This window comes from Anabrus simplex, chromosome 9 (genome assembly GCF_040414725.1).
Source record: "Anabrus simplex isolate iqAnaSimp1 chromosome 9, ASM4041472v1, whole genome shotgun sequence".
NCBI classification, from domain to species: Eukaryota; Metazoa; Arthropoda; class Insecta; order Orthoptera; family Tettigoniidae; genus Anabrus; species Anabrus simplex.
This window is the reverse complement of record NC_090273.1, coordinates 36624914-36649200: the sequence shown is the minus strand read 5'-3', so window position 1 is coordinate 36649200 and position 24287 is coordinate 36624914. Positions and strand designations below refer to the sequence as shown.

The following is a 24287-nucleotide window of genomic DNA, read 5'->3' as shown; positions in this document are numbered from 1 at the left end:
TATCTGAGTGCAGTAAATACCTAACATATGCGAGTCAGGTGCTATGCCCCAGTTTTCCTGCAATGCTTTTTTCATCTTCGATGAACTCTTTAAATCTGTTTAGTCAGATAGTTTAGGGTACCATACTTAGGAGTACTGAAGAAGGCTGTGAAGTGCCATTTCTGGTTGGCCAAGCATGGCGATCGCTGCAGAAATTTGTTTTGATTTGAGAGGTAGAGTGAGAGGTTGCATGTTGTGATACTGAATCATCATTTCCTGGACTTCCTTTTCCGATGACAAATTTACCTTTTTCTCTGGATCTAATAAAGATATCAATCTAAAACTTGACAGACAAGCAGGCTAAATACTGTCACACATTTTCCTGCAAAGAAATTACAAAATATGTCATTTTATGGACTTCAGAGTTTAATATATTTGTATTTTGTGATCTTTTCAAATTGAAAAGTTCCATTGTTTTTAAAAATTGATACAGACATGAAATTAAAAACACCTGAAGACATTAAATCATCAAGGTCTCATTTGCATTAATAAATTTCATGTCCAGGACCTCAGTGTACATCAACATTCAAAATTGAACAGATCTTCTTTTCAAAAGCATCTTATCCAAATTAACTTTATAGCCAAGATTAATTGATGATTGATGTTTGTTGTTTAAAGGGGCCTAACATCGAGGTCATCAGCCCCTAATGATACAAAATGAAACGAAATGAAATGACAACCTAAAAGTACAAAATCCTCCACTGACCAGAATTCAAAGCACGAGGACGAAGAATGAATGGATGGACGGATATGAACTTAAAACGATCAGTGGATCCGACCCACAGTGCCTCACATGCACAGAAGCTGGCACAAAACAATAGTATTACTGACCAAGGGACTGCTTCTATAGCATGATGCGGAATCAATTATGCTTATAGTCGAAACTGGTCCAAAATCCAGGTCATCGGCCCCTCATAATGGTATTTATTGCTAGGAAAGTAGAACCATCCTATGTGTAATATTGCTAATCAAAAGTAGCGGAGACTCGCGGTATTCCACACATTATGGTACTATGCACAAGTAGTGTAATGCGCACATGTAATACAGACCTATGGTGTTTCACACATTACGGTGCTATTTACAGGCAACGCAAACCTATAAAGGCAATGCAAAACTATAGCGTTCCTCACATAAGTGGAATAACCACAGGGACTTGTACTATCCCGTGGAATTCCTCATATAGTGGGAAATGAGCATAGGTAAGACAGAACCATGGTGGTGCTCATATAGGGGTACAAATCACAGGTACTGTAGGACATACCTCCTGATTCACACACTGTCGCTACTAAGCACAAACCTATTGTGTACCTAACATAGCGTACTACACGCAAGTAAATGCGACCCATGGTGTTCCCTGCGTGATGGTACTAGTTACAAGTAGTCTCATGGTTCTAATTGGATCATCCCTTGGTCGCCCCTTTTAGTCGCCTCTTATGACAGACAGGGGATACCGTGCGTGTGTTCTCCCTCCGTGTCCCCTACCCACAGGGGGATATAGCCAAGCAAAATGTATTTTAAATCAATGTACAAAGATTCATTATTCTAACTCAAATAGTGTCCAAGTTCTAGAGAATACAGAAAATCAATGAATTTTCATGCACATCTCCCCTTAAGTCACAAGAAATACAGAAAAGCCTACAAGTTCAAAATAAGAACAGGCACTTCATGTAAATGAGGTAGAGTAAGGCATATACTCTGCACCACTGACCCCTCATTTGCAAAGAAAGCCCTTCAATTGAACACAAGGATCACTGCCCTCGAGGAGGATAACAAACGCATTGGCTGGACAGGGTGAGAGACAACAATAAGTCCACCTTTAATACTTAAAATCAACCTTGTCAATATTTAAGATTTATTTAATCAATTATTTTTTATCACCTTGTATACTGTACATGTTTCAAGAACCTTAATGTCCTCTTCCTCAGCAGTTTCTTCACACTACCAATTATCTCTTGGACCCTTTTACTTAATATTACATTGATATTTAGAAATTTCATGATCCGTATTGAAGTGGGATTACAATAATTGAAATTAATTAATAGGGGTCCTCCTATTCAATACACAAACATTTATTAATGTGAATCAATCACATGTCGTTCACATGAGGTACTAGTTTCAGCACTAAACTTGTGCCATCAACAGCCACCGAGTCAAATCAAGCAAACATAATAACTAGAAACAACTTTAAAACACACTGTAACACCTACATAGATTGATATTAAATAAAATATGGTACATGATAATATTGCACTTCAGTATAAAATCCTTTTAAAATGATGATGATAGTGTTGTTTTGTACAAATGATGGTTTTTCCAGCTTGTATATGTCTTTAGTTCTTTGATCTTGTTGACATTAACGCTGCAGAGTTTAAAGTCATATGAAGTTAACACTTTGTTTGATCTGTGGTTTGGTTCCGAAAATAAACGTGCATATGATGAACTTGGTTATACCCAAAGAAATAATTCTCACTTCAATATGGGGTTTTTGGAACCTGGAGAAGAAATTAAAAGCCGAATTAGGCAAAAGATAGAAAGGAAAGACTAAAAAGAACGAAATAGAAAGAAAAATCTAGAAATGACGAGAAACAAACACACCTTGAGCAGCCTGTTTGATCGGCGGACGGTGTTGGACTGATGGATGGAATCATGAGGTTAAGGGCCAAGGCAGAGGGAGGGGAGGGGTAGAGGCGGAGCAACTGGCAGAGAGCTAAGGTGGAGCGGAGGGATGTGGTAGTGGGAGTAACTGATGAGGATATATATTACGTATGGTTTTAAATATCGAGTTGTTAATAAGCGGTCTAATATTTTTTAACCATTTAATTAAGAGATCAAAAGAGAATATTAGATTTCTCGGAAATTTCATTTAAATTATAGTTAGGATTGAAATATTGATCGCAATGAATGAAACAATTTTCGACAATATTCATAACTGGCCCTTTGCTTGCTATTTGAAGTATCTCAAAGTCATGTTCTATGTCAGTGAACTTATGATTAGTATCGTGAATGTGTTGGCCTATAGCAGAAAACTTGTTATATCTTACTGCATTGATGTGCTCTGAATATCTGGTAGTGAAGCTGCGTCCTGTTTGTCCCATGTAAGAGGCGCTGCAGTAATTACACTTGAATTTATAGATTCCAGATTTAGGAAATCTGTTAGAGGTATTGACAGATGCAGAATTGTGTATAATTTCTGAAGTTCTGTTATTAGTTCTGAAGAAAATGTTTACGTTATATTTTCGAAAGAGATTGGTGATTTGATGGACATCGTCATTGAATGTAAAAGTACAAGAAATGGTGGTTTTAGGGTCTTCTTTTGTGAGAGTAGACTTAGGCTGGTGGTCTGAATTTATTGATTATCTGTTCTATAAATGATCTGTTGTAACCGTTAAATTTGGCGATTGCTCTTATAGTGTTGAGTTTGTTATTGAGGTCTTTCTTAGTCATAGGAATCGTGAATGCACGATGAACCATGCTATTGTACGCTGCACGTTTGTGTGTTTGGGGGTGTATGGAAACTTGGCGTATAATATTGGCAGTTTGTGTTGGTTTTCTGAAAATTCTATATGAAAGAGCAAAAGGGTGTCTGAGAATACTTAAATCCAGAAAATGAATTACTTTATTATTTTTGGACTCAAGTGTAAATTTGATGTGAGGGTTGGTGTTGTTTAGTTCTAGCAGGGTAGAAGTCGCATTCTTGATTTCTTCATTCATTATGACAAATGTGTCATCGACATACCTGGCCCAAATGAGGATGTTTGGAAAAGTGTTATTTATTTTTGTATATTCTAGAAAGTCTAAGTAAATGTCCGCTAGAATTCCCGATGTGGGTGAGCCCATGGTCAGTCCATTTTGCTGATAAATGGTTTCATCAAACTTAAAGAAATTATTGTTAATGACCAGTTTCAGAAGAGAAATAAAATCCTGTATTTCTAATTTGCTGAGAGAACTCTATTTGTTTAAGTTATTTTCAATAATGGAGGAGAGTTTGATTATGGGTATGCTTGGATACATATTCACTATGTCGAAACAATGAAGGGTATGGTTGGGCTACACATTAAATGACTTCATTTTCTCAATTAGTTCGGTGGTGTTTTTGATGGATTTTTTAGAGAGAAATTGATAGCTCTTAGTTAAAAAATATTGAATAAATTGAGAAATCTTATATAGAGGGTTGGGTTTGTAGTTAATAATGGGCCACATAGGAATGTTAACTTTATGTATTTTAGGGAGGGCTTTAACTGTGGGTAAGCCTGGGTTCATATTTAATAGTTTAGACTTTTCTTTATCTGTAAAAAGAAAGGGTATATTCTTTAATGTTTGTTTTAATTGTCACTGTATTTTCTGTGTAGGATCTTTATTGATTATTGTAAACGTGCTATTGTTAAAAAATTCTTTGGTTTTTGATACGTAATTAGTTTTGTTCAAGATAACTGTAGTATTTCCTTTACCGGGCGAGTTGGCCGTGCGCGTAGAGGCGCGCGGCTGTGAAGCTTGCATCCGGGAGATAGTAGGTTCGAATCCCACTATCGGCAGCCCTGAAAATGGTTTTCCGTGGTTTCCCATTTTCACACCAGGCAAATGCTGGGGCTGTACCTTAATTAAGGCCACGGCCGCTTCCTTCCAACTCCTAGGTCTTTCCTATCCCATCGTCGCCATAAGACCTAACTGTGTCGGTGCGACGTAAAGCCCATAGCTAAAAAAAAAAAAAAAAAGTATTTCCTTTATCCGCTTTTGTGATAATTTGATCGTTATTTTTAATTTTCTTTTTGAGTTCTGCGATTTGTTTATGTTCAGAGGTAAAACTATTGACATTAGAATTGTTAGGGGGGCTCTTTTGTTTACGTTATTAGAACTGAACATCTTATCTAATTTTCTTTTTCCTTCAAATCTAATTTTGTCTTGATTTTCCAACGGCATTTTACTGATTGTAGCTTCCGACTCAATAATCAAATCAGTGGCAGTGTTTATTTCATTCATATTAGGCCAATTATGCTTTGGGCCTTTTGCTAAGATGGTAGTTTTTCCTTGGTTAAGATTACGTTCAAAAGATTGACTACCGGAGGGTGAAAATTCTCAATTAAGTTTCTTTGTAAACTGGTATATTTGGGCTGATGTTTTGATGCAGTTCTTTTCATTTTTAATGCGGCTAATTTCTTTTCTAAAGTAAGCTGTTTTTGTGAGAGTATGTCAAAAAGTTTATAATTAATCTGATTTAGAAATAAATTCCATTGAATGCTAGGAAGCAGATTGGCTGCTTCAAGGTGAGTCTCATAAAATTTATTATTTTAAAATGATTTTTTCTTATATAAAAAACAAATTTTGTTTTTCAACCAAATTTTGTTCGTTTTTTGTTGTGTTCGGACGGAATGCAGCGCGGAACGATGATTTTTGATGGTTCCTTGCAGAAAGTTAGGTGTTAAATTGTGAATAACGCATTGTTTCAAAAACCTAATATCTGCCTAATTTGGCGACTTTAATTTTTAAACCCATATATTGATAGGCTTTACTCTTTGCCTGGTAGGCTGTTTCATTGATATTTAGAAATTTCATGATCCGTATTGAAGTGGGATTATAATAATTGAAATTAATTAATAGGGGTCCTCCTATTCAATACACAAACATTTATTATAGTGAATCAATCACATGTCGTTCACATGAGGTAATAGTTTCGGCACTAAACTTGTGCCAACATCAGCCACTGAGTGAAATCAAGCAAACATAATAACTAGAAACAACTTTAAAACACACTGTAACACCTACATAGATTAATATTAAATAAAATATGGTACATGATAATATTGCACTTCAGTATGTAATCCTTTTAAAATGACGATGACAAAGTTGTTTTGTACGTATGCTGGTTTGTCCAGCTTGTATATGTCTTTAGTTCTTTGATCTTGTTGAAATTAGGCTACAGAGTTTAAAGTCAAATGAAGTTAATACTTTGTTTGATCTGTGGTTTGGTTCCGAAAATAAACGTGCATATGATGAACTTGGTTATACCCAAAGAAATAATTCTCACTTCAATATGGGGTTTCTGGAACCTGGAGAAGAAATTAAAAGCCAAATTAGGCAAAAGATAGAATGGAAAGACTAAAAAGAACGAAAGAATAGAAAGAAAAATCTAGAAATGACGAGAAACGACTAGAAATGAACACATCTTGAGCAGCCTGTTTGATCGGCAGACGGAGCTGGACTGACTGGAATGACTGCAGCGCCTCTTACGTGGGACAAACAGGACGCAGCTTCACTACCAGATATTCAGAGCACGTCAATGCAGTAAGATATAACAAGTTTTCTGGTATAGGTCAACACATTCACAATGCTAATCATAAGTTCACTGACATAGAACATGATTTTGAGATACTTCAAATAGCAAACAAGGGCCAATTATGAATATTGTCAAAAATTGTTTCATTCAATGCGATCAATATTTCAACCCTAACTATAATTTAAATGAAATTTCTGAGAAATCTAATATTCTTTTTGATCTCTTTATTAAATGGTCAAAAAATATTACACCGCCTATTAACAACTCAATATTTAAAACTATACGTAATATATATCCACATCAGTTACTCCCACTACCACATCCCTCCGCTCCACCTTAGCTCTCTGCCAGTTGCTCCGCCTCTACCCCTCCCTTTCCCTCTCCGCCTCTCTGCCTTGACCCTTAACCTCATGATTCCATCCATCAGTCCAGCTCCGTCCGCCGATCAAACAGGCTGCTCAAGGTGTGTTCATTTCTAGTCGTTTCTCGTCATTTCTAGATTTTCTTTCTGTTCTTTCGTTCTTTTTAGTCTTTCCTTTCTATCTTTTGCCTAATTCGGCTTTTAATTTCTTCTCCAGGTTCCAAAAACCCCATATTGAAGTGAGAATTATTTCTTTGGGTATAACCAAGTTCATCATACGCATGTTTATTTTCGGAACCAAACCACAGATCAAACAAAGTGTTAACTTCATATGACTTTAAACTCTGCAGCGTTAATGTCAACAAGATCAAAGAACTAAAGACATATACAAGCTGGAAAAACCACCATAAGTACAAAACAACAGTATCATCATCATTTTAAAAAGATTTTATACTGAAGTGCAATATTATCATGTACCACATTTTATTTAATATTAATCTATGTAGGTGTTACAGTGTGTTTTAAAGTTGTTTCTAGTTATTATGTTTGCTTGATTTGACTCGGTGGCTAATGATGGCACAAGTTTAGTGCTGAAACTAGTACCTCATGTGAACGACATGTGATTGATTCACATTAATAAATGTTTGTGTATTGAATAGGAGGACCCCTATTAATTAATTTCAATTATTAATATTACATATCAAACTAGTGGTGAGATAATTGAATGCTTTTAATAATCGAATAATCTCCATCCAATTATTTAAATATTTGAATAAAATAATCAAGTGAGTTTCAAATATCATTCAGTTGTAATGATGGCATAATCGAATATTTTTAATATTCGAATAACCTCCATCCAGTTATTTAGATAATCAAATAAAATAATCAAATGAGTTTCAAATATCATTCAGTTGTACCACATAGAATATTTGGATGCATCATGAATCAATTTTTCGATTTAAGTGTGTCGGGCGGATAATCGATTGAAATAAGTGGATAGATGAACTCTTATGAAAAATATAAATATGCCTTTTTCAGAATGTATTCCCAAATATTGAAACTAAATGAGTGAATTAACTGTCTTAATAACATCACTTTCGTAAAAGAACTCCTGCAGGACTATTCCGGCCGATGACCTTCGATGTTAAGCCCCTGAAAACAACAAGCATCATCATCATCATAAATTCTGGCATTTCGGCGCCTCCAAAAACCGTAAAAGTAGTTAGTGGAACGTTAAGCCAATAACACTATTAATAACATCACTTTTCATTTGATTATTTCAAAAGCGTTCACTATTCAAGTGCCTCATTCATTTAAATGCAGTTCCCAATGAATGATCAAAACAATAATCAGATGGATAAATCTTCACCATTGACTGCCTCATTCATTTGAATGGATACCGTAATCAAAAAATAATCGAATGAGAAATATAATTGAATAATCAAATAAAATGAAATATTCGAATGAGCCATTATTTTGTATTCAATTATCCCATCACTACATTAAACATCAAAGTTCTAAATATCTCTTAATAGAAATCTAAAATGTGTCACAATTAAAATTAATCAAAATAAAACAAATCTACAACAGCTAAAAATCTAGGGAATTTCGAGGACAGATGGAATTAACAGCAACATTCAACTGGCATGATCTCAGAATTGGAAGATTTTAGTAAAAATGTTAAGAGACGCTAATGTTAATAAATTGATTATATTTTTAGGTAATAGACCAGTATGACGTTTTAAGAAGGTTGTAGACAGAATAGTGTAGTTTTAGTATTATTTTATGACATTTATGATTTATTTTTTTAAGTATGACACATATTAGTTTTCTATTAAGAGATGTTTAGAACTTTGATGTTTGATTAATTAATATATTTATTGCAGCCAAATAGCCATACAGGAATAGAGAAAAATAATACATTTATATACACTGTACTCGCGCGCCTGGATTGCATGTTCTTTAATTGTTTTTGTTCTTTTGATGCAGAGTTCTGTGGTAATGTTCACATATGTATCCACATAGTTTGCACTTACATGTCTCTGTCGGTTCATGGTATGAGGTGTTGGTACAAATTAGATGGTGGAGACCATGTACTGCCAGTCTTGTGAATACGTGCCTCATCTCGAAGTTGGATGTTGTCCATGTCCGGTCTATCATGGCCCCAATTCCAAAGAATTCTGAAGGAATGTCTTCTCTTTTTTTTTTGCTGAGTGATGCTAGGAGATTTTCTGATGCTCTGGTGTTGGGTAGCATCAGGTGTGTTCTGAAGTCTTCAATGAGGAAGGATTCTCGCGCTAGGAGGTAGACGAGTCTTGATCTTGTAGTCTTGGATACACCAATCGCCTCTTTTTATGTATAGAGCTTTTACTCTTTCTAGAGAGGATAGGTTGTTTTCTGTGTGGTATGGCCATATGATTTCTATCCCATATGATAGTATAGGCATGATTTTTGATCTGTGTAATATTAAGTAAAGAGGTCCAAGAGATAATTGGTAGTGTGAAAAATCCGCTGAGGAAGATGACAGTAAGGTCCTCAAAACATGTACGGTATATGAGGTGATAATAAATAATGAATTAAATAAATCTTAAGTATTGGCAAGGCTGATTTTAAGAATCAAAGGTGTATTTATTGGAGTAGAGACTGTAGTCAATAGAGACCATTATAAAATCAAACCACGACAGTTAAGTTAATAAACTCTGAGAGACAACATGTGCTTTGGAAAACTGAACCCTCAGAATGCTGTGGATCACCTGAAGCAGAGAGAACAATGCAAGAATACAGACCCCACATGGGTGGCAAAAATGTAAGGAAGATGGTGATGGAAAGATAGGTTGAACATAATGACATGTCAGTGTGTGAAAGGGAGACAAGGACAAACTTCACATGTTCATGCCCTGTCGTCTTTCTTTAGGGCACAACCACACTGCATAAAACAAACAGCCTGAAACCATCTCAGACAAAATGTTCTGACTGTTTCAAACAACTCTGTACACCCATTACAGCAAATTCAGGAAGTCGCCAAGATGTTGTCTGGAGAAGAGGATGTAGATGAATGCATACCAGTGGTGTGGCAGTGGTTACTCTTAAATTCAAAACCACCACGAAAATTTAGGATCATCTTTTAACCTCCCGTCGGTTGCAACTGATCTGACAGGCACAGGTTGAAGTCATCGGTTGCTACCGCTCCAATGCACGGACGTACAATTCTCATCCTCTGACTAGCCACGCTCCTTGCCACATTCGTTAGTCATGTGACAGGCAGTCTGTGTTTGCTCGCTCCATAAGCCGGAAGTGTTCCAACTGATCTGGTAGATCATTGCGACTGTTCCCCTTGCGACTGGTATTTCAAAGAGATGCAAACAATTGCTGTTCTGTAAGTAGTTAAATCATTTGTTTACCCTAAATTTGGTGTAATTTCCCATGTAAGCATGTAGATAGTGCAGTATAAGCCCGGTGCCTCACAGGCACATTGCGACAACTTACGTCCCAATTTCTCTTTATTTTAGATATACCATACATTATGGCCAGTAAAAAGGAACATTTTAACTTAGACAGAGCAGAAGATGTGGAGGATGCCCAACGACTGTTGCTGGATGAAGATGATGATGCGTTACATGAGAATTTTGAAGATGTAAGTGACACAAACAGTGACGATCTTCTGGAATCAAGAGATGGTGACTCGGAAACAGAACAAGAAGACGACAACGGTAATGCTGATCAACAAGGAGCATTAGAGGCCAGTGATAATTATTACGAAGGGAAAGACAAGACAAAATGGTGTACGGTGCCGCCATCCCAACGGGTCCGCGCCAGGAAGCTCAATCTCATACGATATCTACCTGGAGTTATAGGACTAGCAAGGAAAGCTAAATCACTGCTTGACTCCTGGCAGTGTTTATTTAGGAGGAAATAATAGACATACTGTAACTTACACAAATCAATACGTGGACTATGTGAAACAAAATTTTACTCGTGAAAGGGATGCTGAGCTTACAGACCAGATAGAGATAAAAGCATTTTTCGGCCTATTGTACTTGGCAGGATCTTACAGAGGGAATAGGCAGAGCCTTGAAGATCTCTGGGAAACTGATGGAGATGGCATAGAAAAGTTTGCACTGGTAATGAGCCTCAGGAGATTTAAGTTCTTCATTCGTTGTTTCAGATTTGACGATCACTAATACGTGTAGAAAGAAAGGAACGTGATCGACTAACGCCTGTGCGAAATATTTTTACGCGGTTTGTGGAGAACTGCATGAAATCATACAGTTTGGGTGAAAATGTGACTTTAGGTGAAAAGTTGGAAGAAAAAATTTTTATTTCACGTGTTGTCACCATGTGTAGTATCACATAAATGCTAGTGCTCTCTGATTACTGCCCACTTAAACGACACGGATTTTCTTTTGTGTCGAAAATATTAGTGTTCTTGTAGAATCCTTACTGAAGAGTATATGACCTGTTTAGCCCTGTTTATGATATCTCCCATGTTTGTCGTTATTGCTGAGACGTATGACCATAGTTTCCGCCAACATAAGATTTTCTCTGCGATTAAAATTGTAAATACTGCAAAGATACCTAAAATTTTGAAGAAAATAGTTGATTACAAAATGCGGCTTATTTTGGGATCAGAATTTCGCTAAACCATTTTTAACTGCCCCAAACACACCTATATAACATAAGGAGTACTTCATAACTGCCCACGTGAACTTTCCAAAACTTATACGTGGAGGGATCTCTCAGGCTCATTGCGACCTGCCTTGAAACTTTATATACTGCGACCGACGGAAGATTAAATGTCAAAAGAATTGAAAGTAATAGGCTAGTGTCCTTGATAAATGAAATACAGAACTATGAAGAGAAGTTTCTTAATTACATGAGAATACCCCTGCAACTTTTGAACTTTTATTTTAATTGTGACGTTCATTTTTGCAGCCACTTCCTCCTATAGTTGATCCACAAGGGCTCTGTTGCTGTGATCTTTCAAATTGAAGTTATAAATAGCTGGACGTTTTTCTATGGACACAACAAGCTTCTCAACATCACACTACATCTAAACGAGAGAATATATATTTTACAGGTATAAGTAAAATACAGTAGCCTCTGTGGCTCAGCTGGCAGCACATCGACCTCTCACCAGTGAGTTCTGTGGTTCAAATCCTGGTCACTCCATGTGAGATTTGTGCTGGAAAATGTGGAGGCAGGACAGGTTTTCTCCTGGTACTCTGGTTTTCCCTGTCATCTTTCATTCCAGAAAAACTCTCCACTATCATTTCATTTCATCTGTCAGTCATTAATCATTGCTCCAGAGGAGTGCGACAGGCTTCGGCAGCTGGCACAATTCCTATCCTCGCCGCTAGATAGGGGCTATATTCATTCCATCCCTGACCTGGTCACTGAATGGAAAACAGGTTGTAGGTTTTCATTTTCAAGTAAAATACACTTGTAATTTATAAACCAAGAGTTATATCAGATTCTATTTTAAAGATAGAATTGTCTGTCTTCAATATATCACTTTCTTTTGCAACCTGTAAGTTTGTGACTGTGTACAAAAAAGATTGTTCATAGACAATTTCTTGCACTGAATGTGAAATATACAATTAGTTTGGTTTACCTTGACTTATTATGTTTGCTGCAAATAAGTAGCCTCAGCACAACTTCCGCCTGACTGAGGCAACCTGCCTTGGCAGTGTGGTCTGTCATCATTTGCTTCCCATATTTCGAGGGACAGTTGATTGAAGCAGGCAACCTCAGGCAGCCTGAAACTGTTTTGTTTTGTTTTGTTTCACGCGGTGTGGTCGTACCCTTAGATGGCCTCTCTTGCCCCAGTCAATTAATTTCTGCTTCCCAGTTTCACCAAGAGGGCGAGCATAAACACTTATTCAGGTATCCATCTGTAGAGATCTTCAGTCTGTGATTATTTATCATAACATGTTCTCATATCCCAGTTCCTATATTTCTATTTAGGAGTTTATTCATCTGTTCTTTGTTTCTTTTCAACACTTTCATGAACATATGTCCAACTCCAATGCTAAATGGCTAGTATTATGGCCTTTAGTCACAGGGTACTGGGTTCGGCTCCCGAACCTGCTGGTTAATTATTGGTTAATTTCACTGGCAAGAGGGGTATAGATCATTCCATGTTAAGAAAACAGTATTGCTCTTATGGACCTACAAGGAATGAACACAACGGACACCCACAATTCATCGTGATTAAGGAATATCATATGCATTATGAAAGAAAGGAAAAGGATGAGGCATTTTTTTGCTCGAGGTATTATAATAACTACTTATCATTCTCTATTTTATACATTCACAGGGAGGAAGCACAATGGCAGAAACAGCTATTGCTTTGTTGCCTTCCTTCATTTTCCTTCTGAGTTGCTCTGGTACATGTCATGTGTAATCCGTTTACATTGTGAATTGCCTGGGAGCTTATCACTTTTGAAAAGAAGTGGTATGTGTGATTTTTTTCCTAACATTCTGGTACTGTACAGCAGCTGTTACTGATGATTTTGATGATGTGGTGTGCAGCAATACATCATGACATGACTTGTACTGATACAGAAATTTGCTATGATTTTTATCTGGGCTTCGTTTTGTTATTTAGCTGTTGCTTCTTAAGCGCATTTTATTACAACTTTTTTTTTCACACTGAGCTTGATAGCTGCAGTCGCTTAAGTGCGGCCAGTATCCAGTATTCGGGAGATAGTAGGTTCGAACCCCACTGTCGGCAGCCCTGAAAATGGTTTTCCGTGGTTTCCCATTTTCACACCAGGCAAATGCTGGGGCTGTACCTTAATTAAGGCCACGGCCGCTTCCTTCCCACTCCTAGCCCTTCCCTGTCCCATCATCGCCATAAGACCTATCTGTGTCGGTGCGACGTAAAGCAACTAGCAAACTTTTTTCACAAGCATATTTCATTTTTACCATTCTCTTCATGGGGCGATACGAAGGGACACTAGTACCCGGCATTGCCTGGGCAAATTTATTAAATGCAATTAACTCCATCCCCCACCTCTCAAGCCTATAAAAAAATCTGTTGTCTATTCCCCCCCCCCCCCATTTTCCTTGAATTTCAATACTAAGGTTTAGTATGTGCAGTAGTTTACCCTTATTGCTGTAAAAACCTAAAAAGCCCCCCCCCCCTCTACAACCCCCGTACCCTAGATTTCATAAACATATTTTGCAGGTTAGTTCCCTCCTCCTTTTATCTTGAAATGAAATGCTGAGTTTTACCAATATATGTGCCGCTGTTTTCCCGTGATGCTGTTGAGCAGAGCTGTTCAATGTGGCAACTTTGTTGCCATAAGAGCAATACTGTTTTCTTAACATAGGTCGCCTATGGGGTCAAATCAAAAGACCTCCGTCTGGCGAGCCGAACTTGTCCTCGAACACTCCTGACACTAAAAACCATACATCATTCGATTTTGTTAACATATGAGTACATTACTGTTTCTAATCATGTCTTACCTGCCGATAGGAGAACTATCAAACCCTCAACACCATAGATTGCGTGCATTTGTACATGACGAATATTACCACCACTGTTTCCTTTAGGCTGGGCCCCACTATAGTGTTGCCCTGGCCAAAAGATGCCAAATAAAGCAACGACGAATAAAGTCACCAGAACAATGATTCTGACAATAAGGTACTCGGTCCAACTCCCACACACTGCAACCTCCTCTAATTCTGGATCTGTGAAGGGATCTCTTCTGCAAAGAAATTAAGGACATCAGGATCCAATCTCACAATAAAATGGAGAAGAGGAAAATATTTTCAATAATAATCATAATAATAATAATAATAATAATAATAATAATAATAATAATAATAATAATAATAATAATAACTGTTACGGAATTATCCGTGGAATGCAGAGATGAAAGAAGGTGCGGGCTGGAATGGGTCTAACTACAAGTCCGAAAGATGAATTAAAATTTCAATAAAGGTTATATTTTCAATAGACAACAAGATTTAACAAATTTTCACTAGGTTAAATAACAATAAAAAACACGCATACACTTTACAAATGAAAGAACAAGTTTCGGGGTCTTTACAAGTTCTGGCTTCGAGCCTCAGTTATACAATCCTTCAGCTCTTATCCCAACTTTTCCAAGGTACACTCATTTATTCAAAGGGCAGAAAACCCCTTCATTCAAAGATCACTTGCTCCCAACTTTTAAATTCAAGCCTCCCAGAGGCACTTTTCCAACACAAGAAAGAGCTGACCCGCTCTCAATTTTTCAAGCCTATTAAAGGCAATACCAGACTTTTACACATGATTGCCATCAAGGCACAACTTATAATGAAACAGGGGTATCTAATACCCAGCCTACTGGGCCTAAATAGAAAATTAACAGGTTAACTTAAATGGCCCTAAATGCAAAAGAATCGAGGCGTGTACTTGCACTCCTACATGAATACTTGTTAAAACCTAAGGGGCACTAGGCCGATAAACAGGGGCTATTCCCACACTAAGGAGGTGACTCATATAAGAAAATTTTAATACATTAAGAGTAGAAAATCGGTTATGAAAACGTAGTCACCTCAAATCAAAACTGAAGGGGAGCTCGAGAGGGTAAAGCACTCTCTATCCCCGATTTACAGTTAAAGTAATAAGAAAATTTTACATAAGCCGGCACTAAGTTACATTTTTAGACAGGAAGGTTACAATAAAAAGGATTCAGACCTTCCCAGAAGGTTAAACTGCTGAGCTAGCAAGAAATAAAGATGTTAAAAGGCCATTACCTTTGTTGAAGAGCTGCTGCCCGAAGGAAGAGGCGCTACCCACCCCCTGCTATACTTCCATACACTAAGCTAGATGTTGTTGAAGTGGCCGAGAGCCAGGAAAATCAGCAGTTTTTATACTCTCGGGGAAGATTCGAGACCTTTCATGAATAATTAAGACACACCCACAGTCGTTTATTGGCTGACTTACAGTTACACATCAAAATTGGAGAAGAAAGACACAATTGGCTGAAAATTAATGACAGAAATTATTGATTGGCTACCTTCAAAACTGGCAGAAAGAAAAGATTTATATTGCCAACCCACAAATGAAAGAATGAAATTTAGTTATAGGAAAACTTATGAGTATAAATATCTTCAAGAAAAGTTCCATCACTTCGCACCAGGGTGCATGATCATAGTTTTTGGTAGAGACATCTATCAGAGAATGTCCACACTTCTTGATAATCAGTAAACAAAAGCATTTCGAAATTAACACAGTGACATCTTCTGAGAAACTGTTGAGATAATTCAGTTTTTAAAGTTCAGAGTTGCTGCTGTAGGGGAGTACTTTAAGGCGGAAAATTCAAATGTGCGGCGTAGAGGTGTACCAACCGGTACAGACCTCCCCCCCCCCCCAAATGTCCTTCCCTGGGGTGACACAGAAGAAGTTGACGAAAATTATTTTCCAAAACAAAATTCCAAGTTTTTTGTTTAACCAAAATTAATCATCACTAGAAGAAAATTTCTGCTTCCTTGCAAATAGATTTGTGGGAGGATGAGACATTAAGAAATTTTCAAAATCTTGTACAGGAATTTTTGAAAATCCATTTAAAACATCAAAACTTTTTTTTTTTGTCTCCTTTGTTTTGAAATAGGTAGTTAGGAGTTAGTTGAACTCCGACTTGAGAGTGTCTTTGTCATAGAATGCCAACCACACGATGAAAATGTTGACGGCAAGACCAACCACTGCTGCCGGTATCCAGTCGAGGTCGCCCGGACCCCTCAAGTACCCTGAGATACCTCTCTCCTGCACTATGAGAGGGATAGTCGTGGTGAAGGACGCCGCAGATGCGAAGTTTGTTTACAGTACCCAGATAAGCTTGCGGTAGGTGCACCGCACTTCAGCCTGTGCCGGGAGATAGACTCCGGCGCGCCGTACACAGTAGGACATCACGGGAGTGGAGTGGGCCCTTACCCCACCGAGGTGGCAGTAAGGTGCCGAACGGCTGCGGGGCACTGAAACAGTAAGATCTCAGCGGCAGAATTGTTGTTGACATCTGATTTCTTAATTTAGGGTACGATCTTGTTGGTGAGGCAGAGGGGTCAGCGGCGTGGAAAATTTTTTTTAAGCCACTGGTATGATTTAGCAGGAGATGGGAGCTTGGTAATGGCCGCAAGGAAGAGACAGCAGAGTAACCATAGGAGAAGGTCTTACATACTTATACAAGGTAGATGAGAAAACAAAGGGCAGAAGGCCTAAGATTTAGCGAAAAATATAACCTTCAGAGTTCCAGCAAAATGTTAATGACTAAGTTAACAAGGGTATTACACAGGTTTCACCTGAGACAGGTGAACCCTAAAGATCCTCTCGGTGGCTGGATTGCTTACTAATAAAGTTACTGGAGTTAGAAAATCTAAAATGATACACGGCCCATGAAATCTGGGGGCAAGCTTGCCCGCAGGAACAAAGTTCTTAATCATTACTTGGTCTCCTACCTTTAAATTGGTGGGCCTCCGTCCACAATCACATCTTTCCCTAACCTTTTCATGAGAAACTTGAAGATTGGCCTTAGCCTTCTTTCAAAGGTCTCTAAAATTATCAGGATCTATTGTCTCAGGTAGAATATCACTAAGAGACAAACGTTAGAGAGCGGCGTGTTGGGAACAAACTTAAACATCAATGAAGCTGGAGTGAACTTATGGGATTCATGAACCGCCGAATTCAAAGCAAAGGCTAACCAATGCAGGGACGAATCCCATCTAGAATGATCATCATGATGATAGGCAATTAGAGCCGACCTCAGATTACGATTGACCCGCTCAGCCAGAGATGGTTGAGGATAGTATGCAGAAGTAGTTTCATGAGAGATAGACAGATCAAAACAGAATTACAGAAGAGATTGGAGGTGAAAGCTTTAGCATTGTCAGAAACAATATATTGACACGGACCAAAAGAAGCAAAGATGGAATTTAAACAAGAAATGGAGGACTGAGCAGTAGCCAGCTTAGTCGGAAATAACCAGGAAAATCTTGTGAAACCATCTACACACACAAGGATGAATTTGTTGGCATTCCTCTTTGATTGGGGGAAGGGTCCTACGTAGTCGATATAGAGGCGTTCCGTGGGGCGCGACGCATGATGAGAAGACAATAGCCCTTGCTTAGTGGACATGGTGGGTTTACTAAGCCAACAAGATTTACAGGCTTTTACCAATTCACGAATTTCACCGTCCATACCTTTCCAAATGAACATCTCTCTGATCATTTCTCGGGTTTTAAAAATGCCTAAGTGCCCCCCTAATGGGGTCTCATGGTAGTATTTGAAGATCATAGGTACAAGGACAGCTGGAACCACAACTTTCATCTTCTTACCATGCCCCAACGGGCAACAAAAAACACCACTCCTCAACACATAAGGGACGACATGTTCCCCAGAAGAAAGAGTTTCCATAATAGGGGCCAACGTCGGATCTTCACGTTGATATTTTTCAACTTAACCCTAAATAGCATGGGAGCATCAGTTAGAATGGCATTAACACCAGGAGGTATGGACTCGGGAAGTGAAGACTTGTCTTCCTGTTCAGAGGTCTCTACATCATTGGCAAACATACGGCTTAGTCCATCTGCCACAACATTTTCAGTTCCCCTTATATGCCTAACATCAAACTGGAAGGCAGAAATTCTGATGGCCCAGCGGGATATATGACCAGTGCGACGCGGCCTAGCTAAGACCCAACTTAAGGCTTGGTTATCTGTCTCCAAGTCGAACTTGACATGTTCCAGATAGAGGCGGAACTTTTCTAGCGCAAATAAGACTGCCAAACCTTCAAGTTCATAAATGGAATACTTGGCTTCTTGAGCCGATAGTGTCCTAGATGCATAGGCGATGGGTCGCCTTCCGAGTTCAGTCTCTTGAAGAAAGACTGCAGTCACCGACGACGACGCGTCGGTTTGGACGATGAATTTCTTCGAGAAATCAGGCATAGCAAGGACAGGGGCGTTACAAAGCGCTAATTTCAGGTCTTCGAAAGCGGCTCGTTGAGAAGATCCCCACTCAAATTTGACGCCTTTCCTACGGAGTAAGTTCAAGGGCGCCGCTCTATTAGCGAAGTTAGGAATAAATTTCCTGAAGAAATTCACCATGCCTATGAACCTGGCAATACCTTTGATGTCCTTAGGAGGTTTGAAATCATAGATGGCCTGTGTTCTAGAATGATCTACTGCGACACCATCGGGCGATACAATATGCCCTAGAAATGACACGGAAGGCTTAGCGAAAGCAACCTTAGACAACTTCACCGTTAACCCTGCCTTACGAAGGTGACTCAGGACCTCTTTCAGATGATCTAGATTTTCTTCAAAGGTCTCAGAAAACACGACGACATCATCAAGATAATGGTATGAATACTCGAATTTGATGTCGGAGAAGATCCTGTCTAGCAGTCTCGTAAGCACAGCTGCTCCCGTGTGGAGCCCGAAAGGCACGCGGTTGTACTCATACAAGTTCCAATCCGTGGCAAAAGCTGTCAGATGTTTGGATTCTTCGGCTAGACGCCTGATTAAGATCTAAGATGGTGAAGAACTTAGCTTTCCAAACCATCACAAACAAGAGTGAAGGTCTGGAAGGGGCACAGATTGTAACACCACCTTTCGATTTAAAGCCCTGTAGTCAATCACAGGCCTGAATCCACCTTGGGGTTTCAGGACTAAGAAAATAGGCGATGAATATGCCGACTTAAAGGGCTGAATTATACCATCTTTTAACATTTGATCTATGATTTCCTTCAAGCCTTCATTTTAGGAGGAGATAACCTGTAAGGTGGAAATCGAAGAGGAATCGAATCCATAACTTCAATCTTGTATTCAATAAGGTCAGTAACACCAAGAGTATTGAAGAAAACCTCTGGAAATGACTGACACAACTTACGAATACTATCAGCCTGCTCCTCAGGTAGATGTCTAAGGTCTAACAACATCTCATCCTGGGTCGGCGAAACAGATGAACATGACACAGAACTACATTTAAGTAAGGGGATTTTGAAATTACTAGCAAATTTGAAAGTGCACGACTTGCTCTGAATGTCGAGCACTAGACTGGTGTGAGACATGAAATCCGCTCCCAATATAATGGGGCAAGACAAGTGCTTAGCCACGAACAGTTTAACTTTCCAAGTAAATTTTTCAATTCTAATTTTGGCATACAGAAAACCTAAAATTTCTAATGTAGAAGTGTTAGCTGAAATGCATTGAACCGAAGACGAACAAAAATCAGAAAATTTACAAACAGTTTTTAATTTGGAATACCATTCAGCTGAAATAATGGAGCACACACTCCCAGAGTCTAATAGAGCAGTGACAGGTTCATTATTTAATTGCAATTTTGAGAAATGGTATAGGTGAAGGGGAATCCACCGCAATCCTAAGACATTCTTTAAGGCATTCAAATATGGGGTTGGAAGACTTCCTACCATGTTCCGAGCCTGAGATTACGGCTGGTTTACTTGGGGCTGAGTATTAATGCTCTGTAAATTTTACAACATAAACACTGAAAGGGGAGCTCCTCAGCTCTGAATAAACTTATACCAAAAGGAGCTCGGAAGCTTAAGATCATTTACAAACACAGAGCACAGAAGCTCAGGATAATTTATAACAAATGAGCACCAAAAGCTCAGAACTTTACAGTTTCATGGCCAGAGATACCTGACCCTTACAGGGTCATTAAAAATCGAGGTTAGGCTACCCGATACAATTTTTTATAGATAAGCTTAATACCACACAAGAAAGAAGATAAAGTTTCTGAAACCTTTTACATATTAGGTCTTGAAACCAGGAATTCAGTTACAAAATTTTGCAAGACGCCCTCAAATGGGCTAGTAGATTATATTACATAAGTAAAGCTACAACACATTGATTGAAAAGCATTTCATACTTTCGTTATCCATAACCATTGCGGAGTACACTAGAAGAAAGAATCGAATGATCTATAGTAAATAGGGGCAGAAGGCCCACGCTACACAGCCATAAAAGTGAAGAAAGAATAATTAAAAGTTACATTTACAAAGGCCATAAACCAAACTTGAATGGAGGCAAAACACAAACACTCAAAGAAATTTACATACTACCTAACTGGCATAAGGCCCATGGAAGCAGAGGCTAAGCCATGCTACAAGGGTACTAAATTATGAAAAATAAAAAGCCGAACAGATAAAATATAATTTCAATGTTAAGAAAACATAGTCACTAAAACTACGTTTGAGAGGAAGTTAACAAGGGTACCTCACTCGTGCTTCCTTATATTTTACAAGTTCCCATTAGGGAAATAAATTTGAAAGTCCGATGACGGGGAATGGAGGCCTACATTTAAGTTGACAAGGGAAAACTCTACATTAAAAATTTAAAAGAAGTCAGAAACTGACATTTACATTCTAAAGGGGGTCGAGCAAATCTTCCCTAAGTACACACACAAATAGTTTGCATAATTAGTATTCTTCCCTACCTCTTTAACTGCCTCCTTACACCGGCCGCTTTCCCACCTCCAGCATTTCCTCCTTCGGAGGAACTCTCCTTCATATCGTACTAACAATAGTCTACAACCGCAAGACATTAGTTTCATAAAAATTCACCTCTTAAACAGCAAATCAGTAGGTATTTCTGGAAGAAATAAGTAAGAGCCACAGTGATTGGAGGATAGGACTTTGGAGACAAGCGAGATGATTGGCGGATCCATTTATTAACAGGGATGGTAACCATAAAACAAATGAAGGCAGATACTTGACCAACTTGAAAACAGTAACTTTCTCAATAGTAGATAAAGTCTAAACACTAAGATTCGTTAGGAAGTCGATGCTAGAGACCTCCGGTTCCTATCGATAAAATTTCCTCAATCTGATAGTCCGTTAGGTATGACATAGGTTACATCACAGTAGAGCTGGTGGAATACTGTATATGAATAGCCACAGAGGCCTAACTCACGGTTCAATAATAATAATAATAATAATAATAATAATAATAATAATAATAATGGAATCAGTATGAGCCACAGCAGATAGAATAGCAGAGGGAAGATGCGGAACAGGGAAGTGTTACAGGAGAGGAGTGTGGCAAGAGGAAAAGTAAAGTAGAGGATAGGAAGAGGGAGGTGGAACAGTGTCGAGAGAGAGAGAGAGAAGGAAATAGGTTCTGTAGCCATACGGGAATTTAAGGGAGATCAGGTCAGGAGAGAATCTAATGGGGTGGGAGGGGTTGAGGCTTTGGTCATGGGCAATTCTATTCTTAGCCATGAAGGGAAAGTGTGGGGAGTGAAGGGAACCAGTGTTGAGTGTTATCCAGGAATTAGGTAGAGGCACATGTTGAGGAAAGTAGAAGGGAAGGAGAAGGTGGTAATTTTCCACAGTGGTACTGTCCCCATCAATTTTGTCGTCTAATGAACATTTATTTACATGTCCGCAACAACCAGCATAATATATTCCATTGTGTGAAAAGGGCTAAGTTTTATTTGCTAGCGAGCTGTGTTAACATTCAACAAGTGGTTTGGCAGATTTTCAGTGAGTGTCAAGTATTGATTTTTCTGCTGACCCTTCGATCGAGACCATGTGGCAGTCACATGACGGACTGGACTTTTCAAGGTTACGTACTACTTTATGTGCCTGACTGCTCGCTCACCAAGTGATTCCAGAATTACCTAGACCCAATGAAAATGTGCAGTTACGAACCAAGAGTCATTAGTAGGGACTGACACACCTCCAAACCAGACGCCATAAAAACCTCTGCATTTAATAAATCACTCTCTTATTCTTACTTCTGATAGCATTAAATCAACATGAGCCCAACGTTAAGTGTTGTCTTCGACAAATTAGTGCAGTCTGGTCTGGCTTGAGCACATTCTAAAATATTTGTGTCGGCTGCAGCTAACTTCAACCTGAAACAAGAAGAGAACCACAACCTACGGGATATCATCACCTACTTCAGGATATCTTTCCTGTCATCAAGAGGAGCAACAAATTCAACGTGGGATTTGGACTTTCCTGCCAACATTAATTGCTAAACATGTAAGAAATTCTAACATCTAACATCTTGTAATCAAAAGAGAGAGCGAGACGGACGAGCTTCAGTATGGGAGAATGAAGACATCACCCGGGAATCGAGTCCATCCTAAAAATTGAGTACAATTTTATGTAATCTTTCTGTCCATCTATGTAGAAAACTAAATGATGATCTTCTCTTAGCAAGTATTTCTGTTAGATTTGCATTACTTAGCCATATTTTCCACTTTTCATCTTGTTGGGTCATGGTAGACTTGGTACACGAGTGAATGTAAATTGGGATTCTATTAGAGTAGATTATTGTAGCTTGTCATTTAAAGTCGTCAGACACGTGTCTGACGACTTTAAATTGCAACCCCTATGATGTGCGTGATGATTATTTTCTACCAGATCTTCTGATTAAAAAATCTTAAAATGTACTAGATCGTCGTCGTAATGCAATTATAAAGTGGTTACTCAAATTCCATCACAAGTCCCATACTGTGTCGAGTATGTTTGATTTAATACTGGCTCATCTGTTCAAACCAGTCGACTCTACTTATGATAATAATTTTTTAATTTTTTTTTTTTGCTATTTGTTTTACGTCACCCGACACAGAAAGTTTTTATGGCGACGATGGAATAGGAAAGGCCTAGGGATGGGAAGGAAGCAGCCGTGGCCTTAATTAAGGTACAGCCCCAGCATTTGCCTTGTGTGAAAATGGGAAACCATGGAAAACCATCTTCAGGGCTGCCGACAGTGGGGTTCGAACCCACTATCTCCCGATTACTGGATACTGACCGCACTTAAGCAACTGCAGCTATCGAGCTCGGTAATAATCATAAATTGATAATAATAAACCTAGGATTCGTGTGTAAATATTGTAAAAAAATTACGTATATCCTATATGTGTGTGTGGTACGAATGCAGTAGTTGGTAATATTTTTGATGTGATATTTTTGATCTGGTGTTTTAATCTGACCACGTGTTCACCACAGTGGCTCAGATTATTTCGGTGTTGCCTTTGTTGGATCATTTCTTTAAATGTGCTTATTGAATTTATGCCAAACTTAATGATAGGGTTAATTTTACAATGAAGTAAATTTAAAAGTGAATAAGATCATATAGTTTCAACGGCAAAAGCAAGCATTAATTTTTGTGGAAATTTTGTAATGTTAAATCAAGTGAGGTGACATGAATAAATTTTGCTTCAGTCATTTACTAATTGTCAAGTGAGAAATTCATGATCTAAAACTTAACATAAATTCTAAAGCCAGATAATAATGCAGTGAACATTAATTGAGCAAATGAATTATTTTCAAGACTCTAAACCACTTAATTAATTAATTAATTAATTAATTTAACAGTATCAGAGAATTATCAAAGATATTATCGTTGATTAAGAAAGTAAAAATAATGTGAAATGTATAAATATGGTAAAGTTACGATAGGGAAAGGATATCATGGACATCTTCCACGTGATTTATTGTGAATTTGTGAATTTCAGTTTGTTAAAGACAAATTAAGCGAGGTTAACCCTCTACTGCATGATTTATTTTTCGTTTTCGTTCGGTAAAGAAAATTTCAAGCTTTATGTTCAACATACGTTCAGTGTTTTAGATGTACCAGCAATTCTTAACTGGA

The 24287-nt window shown here is 38.2% G+C and overlaps 1 protein-coding gene across 7 annotated transcripts in view; it reads right to left on the bottom strand.

Moving 5' to 3' along the window:
* LOC136881185 (ankyrin repeat domain-containing protein 11) overlaps positions 1–24287 on the bottom strand; it is a 169513-nt gene that overhangs the window by 56081 nt on the left and 89145 nt on the right. For 5 of the 7 annotated variants that reach the window (XR_011018723.1, XR_011018722.1, XR_011018725.1 and 2 more), the window contains exon 8: positions 14142–14383. The exons of the other annotated variants lie outside the window; for them this stretch is intronic. The gene's annotated coding sequence lies outside the window, so the exon portion shown is untranslated. The remainder of the gene's footprint in view (positions 1–14141; positions 14384–24287) is intronic. 7 annotated transcript variants of the gene reach the window in all.